Source organism: Dipodomys merriami, unplaced genomic scaffold (genome assembly GCF_024711535.1).
Source record: "Dipodomys merriami isolate MVZ:Mamm:240054 unplaced genomic scaffold, mDipMer1.0.p SCAF_9, whole genome shotgun sequence".
Taxonomy (NCBI): domain Eukaryota; kingdom Metazoa; phylum Chordata; class Mammalia; order Rodentia; family Heteromyidae; genus Dipodomys; species Dipodomys merriami.
This window is the reverse complement of record NW_027206512.1, coordinates 29,415,861-29,424,849: the sequence shown is the minus strand read 5'-3', so window position 1 is coordinate 29,424,849 and position 8,989 is coordinate 29,415,861.

Here is an 8,989-nt window from a genome sequence, read left to right as displayed (position 1 = left end):
AAATTAAAATTTTTCCTGAAGGTTGTTTCTAATATCTGTCTATGTATATTCTTTCATTGTTAAAAACTGAGAAAAATGGGTTGGGAAGGTGGGTCAGTGGTAGAGTGCTTGCCTTGCATACATGAGGCCCTGGGTTCGATTCCTCAGCACCACATAAGCAGAAAAAGCCGGAAGTGTTGCTGTGGCTCAAGTGGTAAAGTGCTAGCCTTGAGCTAAACAGCCCAGGGACAGCGCTCAGGCTCAGAGTTCAGGTCCCATGAATGACAAAAACAAAAATAAAAAAAAAAAAACTGAGCAAAATGTGAATCTTCCAATTAAGTATCTACCATTTTTTGTTAGTCAATTTCTCTTTCAAACTGACCTATGAAGAACAAACACTGCCAACTTCTCTTTTTTTTGAAGAAGAAGAAGTCAGGGCCTTCTAGCCAGGACAATTCAATTTTCTTCAATTTATTATTCTTATTTTTAGCTGCTTTTCTCATATCTGGTACTGCCTTTCTTTTGATATGCAAATATCATTAGGATTAGTCTAATTCACTGGCACATTGCAAAAATTATAGTTTTCAGTTTCAAAGGAGTTCTGAATTATGCCAAGGGATTGAATTTTTTTCCTTCATCAATACAGAAGGAAACTAAGTTGTAGGTGATATTTCTGTATGACTGTTTATATAAGGATGAATTGGCAAGACCAATTAACCTGTATTGAAGGACACAATTTATGCTTTTTTTTTTTCCTACAAAAGATTTTGTTCTATGCCAGGAATCTTTTTCTACTAGATTGTTCATTCAGTTTAATTTTGAGAGAGACTATGTGTACCTACACCTAATAGCATCTAGTTCTTGCTACTAATATACTTCAATTTAGAGCTGTCTCAGAGAAGTATTCTTAGAAAGATATAATTTGACCATTAAGCTATATTTTTTCACTTTCTTTGCTCCAGGGCCTTCTTAAAAAAATAGGTATGTAAGTAAATTGTTAATAGAATAGGATTTGTAGCTATTTTACTTCTATTTGTGTACTTTTCTTGATGCTCTAAAAAATAATCTCTCAATATGGAGTTAAGCAGATATTTGACATTGTGCACATACGATTTGCATAAAAATAAAATAATGTTACTCCTTATATGCAACCTCTTTCTTTCACTTCCATTTAGATTGAAGAATAGTAATTTACTGAAACAAATAATCATATGATTGGATGCCCTAAAAGGCTCAAACCATATAAAAAATTGACATTTTTTAACAGGAAAGTTTACAAATCTACATCATTAAAGGAAACACCAGAAATTGAAATATTAGTAATTATAAACTGAAAATTCTCTGAAAATCTATGGACAATTTTAACAAAAAAATTGAATATTCCAGATGCCTTTCTCTTTGCAGAAATTTGTAACTACTAATATTATTTAGCTCTATCAAGTGCTAATGTACATGTTGAAGTATGGTATTTAAGTAAGCCAAACTTTACAAAGTTTCCTAAGAAACTACTTGCAAACATTAAAGCTAATTACTCTTACCCTCAAGAGTATGTGCAAGTATGAATTTGTGCAACATTGTTTATGTGTGTTTGTAGGGAGGAGGAGTTTGACTAGTGTTTTATATAAATATTCATATTATTATACAGTATACACTATAATTATTAATCTTTTAAATAATTTGCCTTGAAAATATATCCTGATAAATAAGGCTGCAATAAACATGGTCGTTCTGGTAGCTTTCGTGTGGTCTTGTTTGTGAACATTTGGGTAAATGCCCAAAAGTGGGATTGCTGGGCCATAGGGGAACTTTATGTGGAGTCTTTTGAGGAACCTCCATACTGCTTTCCAAAGTGGTTGAATAAGTTTACACTCCCATCAACAATGCAGTAAGGTTCCCTTCTGTCCACATCCCATAGCTAAGATATGGAACCAACCCAGATGCCCCTCAGTAGATGAATGGATCAAGAAAATGTCCTATATTTACACAATGGAATTCTATGTCTCCATCAGAAAGAATGACATTGCCCCACTTGTTAGGAAAAGGAGAGGCTTGGAAAAAAATACAGTAAGTGAAGTAAGCCAGGCCCAAAGAAACATAGGTCCCATGGTTTCCCTTATTTGCAATAACTAGTGTATGTCTGAGTCAAGCAGAAAAGGTCAGATAAGTTGATGTTAGGGAAATGAACCCTAAGATATGTATTCAAATGTTTTTTTTTTCTTTCATGAGATTGTTTCTAACACATTTATAAGATTATTTCTTTGTTGCTTTGTATGTCCCTCCCCCACGGTATAACCCTTGCTTTCACTGTATTTGATGTTGGTATAATTTGTGGAGGGGAAGGGAAAAAACAAATCAATGAGACGTACAAGTCCTTATGTCGAACTTTACAACTTTGGTGCGGGCGGGGGGTGGGGGGGAAGGGGGGAGGATTGGGTGGGAGGATGGGGGTAGGATGGGATGGGAAGAGGAAACAAAGGAGGATTGTAACCTACTGTACAGTATTTTCACAATAAAAAAATAAAAAGAAAATATATCCTGAAAAATGTTTTATTACTTCATCTTATCCTTGCTGCTGATAAATTTAAGATATCTACTTTCAATTAAACAATTTTTGCCTGAAATAATTAAGAATAGAACTTTCATCTCATGCTTTCTAACAATGAAAGATGCAATCTGTGTAATGTATTATCTCTAAAAGGAAAGAATACAGATTAAGAAAACACCTATTTTTTTTTAATATTATGTTTTAGAGTGGGTATGGTTTTGTATCCAAAGGTAAGTCACAGAAATATATAAACTTAGTTACATTTTTATATTGGTATTGAAGGATTAATTCCTTTGCGTTAAACAGAGTTATAGTAAACACTCCAAAGAGTTTATGAATATATGTAATTTCTTTATAAAACTTGCATCTATTTACATGAAGAAAATTATAGCAAAATGGGAACAGTTAAATTGCTTAAGTGTTTAATAAGACAGTATATTCTTGATGGAAAATTTCTTTAATGGAAATACAGTAAATATAATCCTAAATTCAAATAAGTAATATTATGAAGACATTGTTTAGTAAAAAAGATTATCAGACATTGATCAACTAAACACATATTTAGTTAAACAACTTTAGCTATTTAATTATCTAAATAAATACTTCTGATGAATATTAATATGTTTACTTAGCCATTTCAAAAAGTCCAAGACAAAAAAATATTTAGAATATATATATATATATATATATATATATATATTCTTTAGTCAACATGATGGAGCTATTTGGTAACAAAACTTTGGCTATACATTATTTTGGATTAATCTGTAAGGGTGCTTACATATTTTATATTATCCTAAATAGATATATAAAAGAGTTTTAATTCAACACATCAATTTATGAGTATAATTTATTTTGATCAATAACATCCTTTCCATTCTTCTCCATCCCATCCAGAAGGTGATTGTTAATACTGCTTAAAATCAGATTCTCATATCAAACATGGGTGTACATTAGTCATTGAAGACTGAATAGAATAAAAAAAAGTTTAACTCAGGAATAATTTGTTATCTTTGCCCAACTCGCCACATGGAATATGGATTTCTTCTGCTTTCAGACTCGAGCAGAGTTGCAGTGGGTCTAATACCAAGAGCTTTTCAAAGGTCTGATCTTAGCTTGAAGTTGTAGTTTAGCTATCTTCAGACTGTGTGCTAACTATAGACTATACAATATGTTAGACATGGCACTTCTTAGACTCTATTTTCTCTCTATCTATCATCCATCTATCTGTTTGTCTATCTATCTAGTATCATCTTGACAAGTTTGTTTACCTAAAACAGACAGGAGAGAGAGAGAGAGAGAGAGAGAGAGAGAGAGAGAGAGAGAGAGAGAGAGAGAGAGAGAGAGAGCACTTGAAGGGAGTTAGTCCTAGGGCTCTGAAGACTACCTACTTCCTCACATTAAGGGTGTAGTTTTATGGTGCTCTCATTTTCCTTTGCATTAATAAACTAGTTCCTGCTTAATTGTCCTCTGATTCTGTCTTTAAGTTGAGATATTTGTGGTTCCCCAATGACAGGCTTATACATATCTGTGCATATATATATATACATATGTTTATATATACATGCATATATATAAACATGTATGTAGACACACATATACACACACATATATTTAGACTTTCTGGAGAACTTAGAGAAATATAACCTATCGGTAATTTATAAATATGGAGATCAGGACACTGGTGAATTGAAACAGTTGGGGCAAAACTGTAATCTAGTAACAAAGTTTAAATGCCACTAACTTAAGTGGAAAGCTCATTTTTGTAATTCTTAATTTTAAGTAATTTTAAAAAGAAGTTAACTCAGCTGTGGACCTGTGGCTCACAACTGTAATCCTAGCTACTCAGAAGGCTAAGATCTAAGGATTGTGGTTGAAAGCCAGCCTAGGCAGGAAAGTCCGTGAGATTCTTATTTCCAATTAACCACCAGAAAACAGAAGTGGCATTGTGACTCAAGTGGTAGAGTGCTAGCCTTGAGCTGAAGATCTGAGGAACAGCGCTCAGGCCCCGAGTTCAAGCCCCCCAACCACCACCAACAAAACAAACAAAACCAAACAAAACAAAAAAAGAAGTTAACTCATGTAATCAGGAAAATATTTTAATTTATTTAACATATAAATATAGATATAAAGTTAAAATTGGCCATGTCTCACATATAAAGATATTTTATCTGTCATGTATATTAACTTATTTGTATCAAGTCAAAACAAAACTTTCATCCACAAAACTGCACAGAAATAAGTAATTTGATTCAGCGTTGTTGCAACAGGAGAGAATCCAGAATTTATAGTCTGAACTGAACTCTACAGAAGTAAAGGGCTAAAGACATTTTTGTAGTTGTGGTAGAGTCTTCCTGTACCTTAGGAAAATGTCCACTTCCTCTCACTTCACGACAGCAGTAGTTTTACAAGTTGTAGTAAGGCACCTGTCAGACTGGCTCCTGTCTTCTCACAGAGCCTCAGACAGAGGCATTGATGATTACATTAAAGACATTGCTTCTAGGCACTTGAAAAAAAAGACAGTTCATGTTTTATAACTGTCAGGAGGCTCTTGAAAAAATTTTTATGTCAAAGAGCAAAGAGCTTCTAATTGTAACTTGAAAAACAATCCTAAATGTTGAAAAAGATAAGGGTTTTAAAGGCAGATCAGCTCTCTACCTAAATATCTATTGATGCAGAAGAATATGAGCATTCCATTGACCAAATGGTAATGAGTAGCCCCTTCATCATTAATGTCAAAATGGAATAGGCAATTTCTCTTTTATATAACCAAACTTGACCAAAATTTAAATAAACATATAGCTACATGTATACACTCATATGTTATACATACATAATATGCACACATACTACACAGACATGCAAATATGCATGTGTATTAATGTGTGTATCATGTATGCATATATATATTTAACTGATACATACGTTACAGTGCTTTTAGTATGCTAAATCCTATGTGGACATTTATGGCATTTCCTTTAAATGAAGGAAAGGAAGTACACTGTAAATGATACTATCTACTGATTACAATTTCATTACAAAATTTTCAAACATCAAATAACTCCTTTCACTAATAGTTTTTAATTTATTAATCTATAAGTGTTTGGAAGTTTAACATGCTTGTCTTTATAATTTTATATGCTTTACCATAAATTTAATTTGATCTAAGATGAATAAATAATATTAAAAATAAATAATAAAATAATATTCCTTACATAATTAAGATTATAAGGTATGTTGTAAACTTATATATGGTCCTCACAGATAACATGCTAAAGGTGCCTAGCTGAGTTCATAGATAGATCAATCGATCGATCGATCGATCCATCGATAGATAGTTTGATGCCTTTGGAAAATGGAACTTTTGGTGTATAGTTATATCAGCTTTCTTGTCGTTTAACTGTACAAAGATCACATTATAACAAGTTGTTTAACTACCTGCCAATTTGAGTAAAGACCTTATAAAAGAGAGAACTAACAGGAATAAGAAAAAACTCATATGTGTATGAAAGGTTCTTATTTGAATGAAGAAAGATGACACTCTAAAATACTGTTAAGTTTGTTCTTTAAACTATTTGAGCATTCCTCTGTGTACTTTCACTCTCTGCTAAGACTTGAAAAAAGGCAATAGAAAAGAGACTTTAAAAGCCAATATATGAATAATTTAGGTGGCTATAAGGAGACCTGGGGATTATTAAGAGAGCCAATATATAAGTAGGAGGTTTTAGTTGTGAGAATTATTAAGAAGTGATTCAATATAAAGCAATGAAAATTTTTCTATTGCCTAGAGACTGGAATTGTGAAGCATAGCTATTTAATTTTTTTAAAGGCTCCAGTTGTTTATAACTAGGTCTAAACCTGCATTTACAAATGCAAGATTTTTTGCATTTTGTTTCGACTAAGAGAATAACTTGCATTTTTGACTAATACAAAGGCCTTTCTGTGCATTTTTACCTGTCTATGCATTGGATTTATCACCTTCTAGTATAACCTCCGAACCTTTTTATCATGACATTATTTTAAGTCCTTAAGGAGAAGTTACTAAATGCTGTTCCTGAGCCTGGGAAAGCTACAAAAGAGCCTGGGAAGGCTGAGATCCTCAGATCTCAACATCATGAGTGGCCAGAATCACAGGTGTGAGACACCAGTACCTGTCTTCTCAGGCTGGAAAATCTGTGATACTTTTATCTCCAGTTAATCACCACACCCCCCAAAAAATCTGAGAGTGGAGCTGTGGCTCAAGTGGTAGAGTGCTAACCTTGAGCACCAAAGTTCAGAAACAGTGCCAGGCATATTTTGCAAGCCCAATAATGGCCAAAAAAAACCCCTACATGTACTTATTTACTTATATTTAATTTTATATTGGGATGTAAACTTCTGCTTTTTATGTATTTCATTATTATTGTAAAGATGATGTACAGAGGAACTAGAAGGACCTAAATGAGGTAATGCTCATTTTCAGCATAGTGTCAAATAGGTATCATCAATGCATTTGTTCACCCTTTGTCCTACCCTTTCTGTGCCCTCTTTACCTGTCCCAAAACAGATAAACTAACAAAAAATAGAGAAAACAAAATCAGCAACAATGAAAAATAAACATTTTTTTCTATTTCTTGGAGTTCATTTTATATTACCATAGCTATTGAGCCTTTGTGATCCTCTCCTAAGAATATCCTCCTTCAGTCCCACTGTGTCAATGTCCAGACACCTGTAGCATTTCTTAGAGTGAATAAATGTGGGAAATTTACATATGAATCATCTCTTATGGTTATTGTTCATGTGGAAAATACATGTTTCATCACTTTTATAAATTTTTCATAAAATTTTCATGAATTTTTTGGTCAGTCGTGAGTCTTTTTAATATTTTTTATTGTAAAAATACTGGATAGAGGGGTTACAGTTACATGAGCAAGGTAATAAGTACATTTCCTATCAAACATTGTTGTCTCCTCCTTTGTTTATCCCCTACTATCCCTTCCCTCCCTCTTCCACAATGACATGCCCCCCCACCTAAATTATAAAGTTCATTTTTCAACATAATGTCTTGTACATCTCATTGTCACAATGGGTCAATCTGTATCCCAATTAAACATTTTGTTTTCATATTCTTTCACCAATAACTCTCCTACTATCCTCCTCCAAAACCACCCAGTCTTAATACTACTCTCTACTTCTATGAGGTCAACAACTTAGATTGCAAATATCAGTGATGAAATGTGATATGAAAATTTGTGTTTTTGATGTCTTCACTTGACCTTATCACCAAAGCACCATGCAGCATTTTGCAAATGAAAAAAATGCATTTATAAGGTTGAATAGATGTATTTTATTTGTGTATATATAACATGTATCATATTAATGCATTCATCATTTGATGAATACTTCCAGTGTTTTCTTTTATTTTTTATTGTAATGAATGTTGCAAAATTATTCTTTCAACATGCTTGCTTTAACTTATTTGGATATGGACTCCTGGATAATACGATCCTCCATATAGTTTTTATTTGTTTTATGTAATGGCTATATTAACTTAAATTTCTAGTATTAATGTGTAAAATTTCTCTTGTACCTGTCATCTTTCCAATAATCCTCTGACATATTTTGTAATTAACAATAGAGATTAAAAGCCTCTAATCCAGGTCTGGGAAGGTAGCCCAGTGGTAGAGTCTTGTCTCGCCTGCATGAGGCCCTGGGTTCAATTCCTCAGCACCATATAAACAGAAAAAGCCAGAGGTGGCACTGTGGCTCAAGTGGTAGAGTGCTAGCCTTGAGCTGAAGAGCTGAGGGACAGTGCAAAGGCCCAGAGTTCAAGCCCCACGACCAACCAAAAAAAAAAGCCTCTAATTCTTCACATTAATTTTTCTGTAAAGCAATTTGACTGTCAAAATAAGATTCATAAAAATCATAAAAAATATGCTTTGGTCAATCTTGCTTCACCAAGTGCATCTCTCCACAAAATTATAAATAATGAATAGCATGCAATCCAAAATTCTACCATGTTTTATTAAAATATAAATAAAATTATATAAAATTATATTTAAAGTGCCCTATGTAAAATTAGAAGAACACATGGTAGATTCATTATTAAATATTTTTTCTTTCTTCACTTGCCCTATACTAGTTCTATTATTCTCTTTATATATCTTTGTGTGTTGTGAGTCTGCTCACCAAATGACTTCATGTTCTTTTTTTGTTCTTATTGCACTCCCTTTTTGTGATATTTATTCAAACACATTTGCTGTTATACAGTTGTGCTAGCATTTTTCTAGCGTGCTTTTTGCTTGGACACACTCAAGCATATAAATATTTACCAATTTAATGACTATCAACCATAGTCTAATCTCATTATCTGTCTATATTTTCCCATACTCACCATAGGCAGCAATCCACTCTATCTTAACATGGCCAATTGGAATTGATGTGCTATAAAATGAAAAAATGATTTTGTGTCTTTGATTTATAGTT